Below are 7376 nucleotides of genomic sequence, written 5' to 3' on the forward strand. Positions count from 1 at the left end.
AAAAAATGATGTGAATGTGTGGTTGGTGCTTAGTGCACTACTATGAGCAGCACACCTGTCTCCAACACACACAGACGGAGCTGCAGTACACAATGAAAAGAAGAGTAACAGTAATCAGAAAATAAAAGCAGTCCTTACAAGGACTATTGGGTTACAGCAGATGAGATCAGCAGGACAGCTGCCCACAGCAGCTACATACAGAGCAGTAGAAAGTAGATTACTAGTCAGCAAAGCTACCTAAACTGTCCCTCAAACCCCTGCACAGCTCTCTCCCTATGCTAACTCATCAAGCACACACAGGCAGAATGTAAAATGGCTGCTGGGCTTCGGTTTATATATGGAAGGGAGTGGTCCGGGGGTGGTCCAGGAGGGAGAGCTGCCTGATTGGCTGCCATGTATCTGCTGGCTCTGGGGTGAGAGGTCAAAATTTGGCTCCAGCTAAGGCGAACCCAAAATTGCGAACTTCGCTAAAAGTTCGCGAACTTGCGAACTTGCGAACACCCGATTTTCGTGCGAATTAGTTCTCCGGCGAACAGTTCACTACATCTCTAACGGAGAGGTAGGCTCAACTGTTTTATAAAATGTAAACTGAACAAACTTCAGTTCACAGTTCAGGTCACAGTTTGATTGATGATGTATGGGAGTGATGGAAACTGCATGGACTTGGAGATATTTAATGCATAACCATACCCATGGCACTGTAGCCAATCTCCCTGGAAGTGCACCTTGTGAATAGTTGATCAAAGATTACAGAGAACTATGGGTTACAGAGAACCTTGATCAACTGCCAGGCAGATTCTAGCTGACCTTCAGACAGCCTACATAATGAAAGGGGGCTCTATGGCAGGAGGCCAATGAATACCCAACTGCTACAAGATAAAATCCTTTTTAGAGGATGTCCTGTGCAGAGATGAAATTAGAGCTTTCTGGTGAAAAGTTGTTTGCAGGTTGTTTACAGGAAAAAAGCCTTCAAAGTTAAGAACAACCTACAATCCTTTATGGAAGAGGTTTGCTAATGATTTGGGGCTCCTGTCCCTAAAACTATGTGCACGGCATCATAAAATCAGGAAATAACCAGGCCGTTTGGAGTGCAATATCACACCCTGATTAGAATGCTGTATCTCTGATAAAGATTATGGGTATTCCAGCAGGAAAATGACCCCCCTAAGCGCTTTTGCTTCAGATATTCTTTCCAAGGGTGAGCTGCCACATATTTAATTTATGGTTTCAAATATGTTGTCAGAGGCATTTTGTTATATCTGAAGTTAAGTTTTAAATGAAAAAAAAATTTGGCTTTGTTAACTTATTTTACAATCACTTTATTTTAGAATAATTTGTGAGTTTAGATGCCATTATTTTTGGCAGTATTGTACTTTGCCCATAACTAATTTAAAGTCTTTTTGTACCAAAATTCTCTGTGCCTTTAAAAAAGGGTTCATCTTGGTATAACTCATGCCATGTGTAAGTATAATGTTGTTTCCTGACAGGAACAAGTAAATGACGTCCCATGTCTACCAGGGACTACCAGCAAAAATAACATTTCCAAAATCAAAGGGAAACTGTCATTGATAAAAGCATGTATCTTCACAAACAGGTTTAATTCTTTAAGATACAAATGGTTTACTCATGTGCTTTCTCATTTTAGCATTACAACTCAGCCACACTGTCAGCTGGGCATTTCAGATTGTTGACTTGTGTTAGTATTGATCAATTAGACCAAATAACATCTGTCAGTGACTCTCAGCCTTGTTTGCAGCCAGGAAATAATAAGGTTGAGGAGTTCACAAAAGAACCCAAAACAATATGAAGGCTGATTATAAAAAGATTTATTGAACATCCAGAACAGTTAAGATGATTTTCTATATTTTGGTTGTGATCATATATTTAGACAAACACTAGTTAGCATTACAAAGCATTGTAAAACACTTTCATGTGGTGGTATTATGATCTCAAGAGTAATGTATTGCAGGGTATTAGAAACTGAAGTCCTACTGTAGCATTACATTTAAAGGCAAAAGTGACGGTTAAGTAAGAGTTACAGTGAAAACTTCAATATATTATTTGTCACCAAATATTTTTTTAATAAAATATTTTCACAGGCAGAAGTTCAATAGCCTAAGAGATGCAAAACACACTTCTTAGTGCTCATTCAGAAAGTAGTCGGTACAAGATGCACATATATTTTACAGAATACCCTTAACTAGAATATTGTAGGTTTGTAACAGCATTTAGCTTGTTCAAGCTGCTGCAGACTACGGGGCTGATTTACTAAGACACGAATTCAAATCCGAATTGGAAAAATTCAGATTGGAAAATGAACATTTTGTGACTTTTTCGTATTTTTTGCGATTTTTTCTGCGCCTTTACGACTTTTCGGAAATTGTTGTGACTTTTTCTTTACCAATACGATTTGCGCAAAAAAACGCGAGTTTTTCTTAGCCATTACGATTCGCTCATATCTTGTCGCGACTTTTTCGTATTGAGCGCTCGTAAGCGGCGGGCGAAACTTTCAGACTTAGCATGATTTTGGAAGCCTCCCATAGGACTCAACGGCACCCTGCAGCTCCAACCTGGCCCAAGAAAAGTCACCATACTGAAGCTTGAATGAATCCGAACGCTACGAAAAAATCGCAACATTTTTCGCAACTTTCGGAATGGCTACGAAAAAGGCGCGACTTTTCGCGCAAGTTTTACCGCTATGAAAAAATTGCCAGATTTTGCGCAACATTCGGAATGGCAACGAAAAAGTCGCGATAATTTTCCGAAAAATCGCCAAATACCGATCATTACGAAAAAAACGCAATCGGACGCGTTCGGCCCGTTTGTGGGTAAGTAAATGGGCCCCTAAAAGTAACATATTAGGTTGAGACCTATTAACACATTTATTCAACACTTTTGCATTATTTTCACCTTATGAAAGATATTCTATCTATTTGTTAAGTATTTGCTTTGTCTGTGTTTGGAAGACAACTTAAATTACTTACTTAAATGTTTAAATACAAAATCAATTAAATGCATAATCAAAACATAAGCTCTGGTATTAAAATGGATACACCCAGTCACATTAAAATACTCCATAATAATTATATGCAAATTATAATTCATGACACATGTGTAGGCCATTTTTGGAATGTTTTGTGTATTACCTCGAAGACAAAGATCTTCCTAACTGAATTGTTATCTTTGCTCTTAAAAGTATAAATATACAGACCATCAACAGCTGTACAATTCATAATTTTATATTTACATACCATAAGGACAGCTCTGTGAACTCAACAAGATATCAACATGCCTGGAAAGGGAGATAAGAAGAAATGTCCAGACCCATGCCCAAAACCAAAGCCCCAGAAGTGCAAAGACCGTAAGTAATAATTATCTTAATTATTTCTTAGAGGGCGACTAAAGGCTCAACTGCATTTTCATTACATTTGTGTAAAGGCATGCAGATCCCCTTTGGACAGACAAGAGGAAGCAAAGTAGTCTACAGAAAACATACGGGTCCATTACAAATACACCTTGTAGACTGCTGTCTATAAGGTGTTGTCTAAAGCTTGTCATGCCTTTACCATCCCTTTGATATATAAACTGCATTATGAACAATTTTATACTGTAAAGGCGGTAGCTAGTTAAAGTTTCAAAACAAATTGTTATATACGCCTTAATATTTTTTTTTATAATCATAGTGACAGAGATAGATTGGGTGTGAGGGACAATTTAAACAGAAGGCTGAAAATAAAAGGTTACCTGTAAAAAAAAAAACAACACATTTTTGATAAGATAACTTATAATAAATGATTAGCATTTTTACAGTCTGCTGTTAGCTGAGGTTTCAGAAGTTTATGTGCTCTCATTTTATTTGTTTCTTGTTCTGCTTGGTCTTGCTGTTATCCGCCTTACCAATCCAACAGTTACCCTTTGAGTAGGCCTCCATAGATGACCTTAACTGCACAAAGTGACCATAAATATTACATGTTTTCTGTTTAAGACCATGTTGTATTTACAGAGTTCAAGAGGGAGTAGTGCAAGCAGATATGTCTAGAGTATAGCTTATAATCTAAGATTGTTATTACATTTACACACACACTAGAGTAAATTTAGTTAGCAACAAATTAACTTGCCAGTATGTTTTTGGAATGTGGAAAGAAACCAGCGCATGTGGATGAAACCCACACAGACAAAGGGGGAATATACAATCTCCTTGCAGATGTGTCTTGGCTCGAATCAAACTCAGGACCCCAGTGGTAGTAACTGCAAATGTGATTCTGTAAATTACAAATAACTTCCATACCCATATAGGTAGAGAGCTCATCAGTACACTTTCCACTAGAATAAACTCCCACATGAATGAACCAAAGAAGCTCAGGTAGGATAAGGCACCCTAGGCTCTGCCATGTCCGGTAGCAGATTAGCCGTAACCTCCCTGGGACATGGATTATTGGCTTATCTATCTATGGTTTATACAGTATATCAATACTAGGCACATTTGAACCTGGGCAGTTACCTCTAATAAACAGTCAGTAATTAGATTATTAGATTATTAATTTTTTTTTTCAGCCACTTGCAAGGAGAATAATGAAAAAAATTAATATTTGATGCTTGTCCCACAGTCTTTCTAGGTGGCCTGTGGCATTGGCCTATAAGTGATTAAATACCATATAAATTCACCTTAATATACACTCAATTAAATCTTCAGGGGAAATACAATTAGAAGCATATACAGTAAGTTAAATTTTCACTTATAGGGCTGCAAACATCAGGTGCGGCTGCTGTTTTATTTGGCATGAATGTCACCTATCTGCATAACCTTTAGGCTAATGTCCCACAAAGCAGCACAAAGTTTCCTCCTGCAGACAACTTTGCGTGACTTCGGAAAGCCAAAGCAATGTGTAGGACTTCCCACTGGCAATTCCTTTTGTTGGAAAGGCATTTCAGATCGGTTAGTTATCCACGGTAGCGGATATCTATCGTGGGTGGCTAACTCGCTCCATGGGACACTAGTCTCTGTATATGAGTACATTTTATGTGGGCTGGGTGGCCTGTCGCCCCTTAAATTTATGTCGCCCGGGCTTGGAAAATGTAGACTAATGTATTGTAAACTGGAACATGGATTTGCTGTTTAAATTTACAAATATATATGTGGCCATTTTGTTTATAATTCTCATGAGTCTTTTCTCTTTTTTCTATAGCTTGCAAGAGTCCTCCACAATGCCATAAACCAGCACCAAAATGCAAAGGTACCACAACCTCATGGTCATGGTTATTTCCTTTTCTAATAGGAAGATTCTGTATAAAGGACAAGGAAATGTTAGGCACCCCTGGATATTTCTTTTTTCGTGGACTAGTGTTACCTATAAAAAAAATGCACTGACCCTGGAATCTTTCTAAGAAAGTATCACGCTGCCATCTTGTTTCTTTTCCCAGGCAGCCCTTGTGTAAGCTTGGGCTTGCACATGCAGTATAGTCACATTTTCTGATTTTAATATTCTGCACATGAATAAGCCCATGCAGGGGATCCCTGGGAGTAAGATGGCACTGCGGCACTTTCCAAAACAGACCCCTGGGGTGGTGCATTTTGTGACAAAGAGGAGCACTGTCAAGGCATGATATAAGGGAGGATGACTGGGTTATTGAATAGCCCAGGGGTAAAAGGGTTAAAATAATCTAAATTGTCTATACAAGTGGAGATCATTTAGCCCAGAAATGGTAAATAGGAAATGGGAAGAGAGATAAGGCCCTTGTACGTGTCCATGCCTCCTGCTTGCGCTAGCAATGACACTGCATATCCTATCTTATATAATTACTAGGACTAAAAGGGCAATATACCCCCTGGTTTAATGAATAAGGATTGTTTTAAACAAACATTTTACCCATTGTTTTTATCACAAAAACTATGGGTTGTGTTATTTCTTCATCTAAACTGGGAAAACATGAAAATGTACTCTATTTGGTTATGTCAAGGTGGATAATTAGACTAGATAATAGATTACTAATGCACAGATAACCCCCCTGAATAATGGACTCCAAAACAGTCACAACAAAGTATGAAGGGTGGGGGTTATTTCACCGTACTCTATCTAAATGCCAATGAGCTTATGATAAATTTTATCTATTAAAACAATATGCATACAAGTATGTTCTGCACAAGCCCTATATATTAAACTCACATGGAAAAAGGGGGTCCCTTTAATACCCCTTTAAGGATTTAATCAGTTTTTTAAAGCCCTGGGTACTGATCTAGATTGTTGGATGAGGTGCAGTCACATATTACTGAGGTCACAAAATATACAGTTCTCCAAATGACAACATTTTTGTAGAAACACCATTACCAGGATCTAACCTATAAAATACAATGGGATAATGTAATAAAAGGTGAAATATTTGCTATTGGTCTAATAGCTCCCATCAGCAAAGCACCAGCAGCAGTTACTGGTTTAGCTGGTTGAAAACAACATCTAATTGTTTGCTGTTGGGCAAACGTTATGCAGATTTATGATGTAAAAAAACAGCAACAAAATTCACCACACATCGCCAGGCTTAGCCGTGTAAAAAATGGTGTCAAACCAGCGTAAGTTTTTATTTGTTTTTTCTTTTGCCTGAACTTACGTAAAATAACAGCGTAGAATCTGGTATTCAGACGTTTATTTTACACTGTTTTTCTGGAATTTCATTTTACACAGACTAAAAAAGTATCTCTTGAGTGATAAGGCACCAACACCAAACATTACTGAGCATCATTTAAAAATGAACTACATTATTTAAAATGGAGAATTTGTAGAAGTTTACCAGTTTCTTTAACCAATCAACTGCCTTTTGATCACGTTATATGTCTTTTTAATTTGTAGATCCCTGCAAGCCCCAAGATTGTACCCAAGACAAAAAATGTGTGAATAAATGAACTGAAATACCTACTACACTTACTATCTACAGTATCTCAAGACATCCTTTGCTAGCTCTTAATGATATCATGTTATATTGTGGCTCATTTTCTGTTGGAATCTAGTTCTAGAAAACTTGTCCATGCTTTATTCTATGACATACTGAACAAATAATGCCTGAATAAATGGAGCTACAGTATATACTGATTTGGCTGTTCTTTATTCTTTTTTTCCTTATAATTCAATCAAAATCATTTCACACTTATGCAGATGTTCTAATAATAAGTAAATAAATCCATATAATTTGTTTTACTTATTGTGTAAGTCTAGTTATATTGAGAGAAAGTTCTAACATTACAGTACAGTGGGCTGATAAAAAGGTAATTATAAGTTTTAAAAGGTTCATATAATCATCCCAAAGACAAATAGCTATATTTGTTTCACTAAAACTATATTTGTTTAAATAGGTTAAGAGCTTTTATTTGTTATTATTGGGTACAG

The 7376-nt window shown here is 37.2% G+C and overlaps 1 long non-coding RNA gene across 1 annotated transcript; it reads left to right on the forward strand.

Annotated features, from left to right (window-relative positions):
• Window positions 1-3156: 3156 nt before the first annotated feature.
• LOC116412220 lies at window positions 3157-7082 on the forward strand. Its single transcript, XR_004223591.1, has 3 exons — window positions 3157-3361; window positions 5187-5234; window positions 6843-7082. It is a non-coding gene; the product is annotated as an uncharacterized LOC116412220 (long non-coding RNA).
• Window positions 7083-7376: the final 294 nt, after the last annotated feature.

This window comes from Xenopus tropicalis, chromosome 7, assembly GCF_000004195.4.
Source record: "Xenopus tropicalis strain Nigerian chromosome 7, UCB_Xtro_10.0, whole genome shotgun sequence".
In the NCBI taxonomy this organism is placed as follows: domain Eukaryota; kingdom Metazoa; phylum Chordata; class Amphibia; order Anura; family Pipidae; genus Xenopus; species Xenopus tropicalis.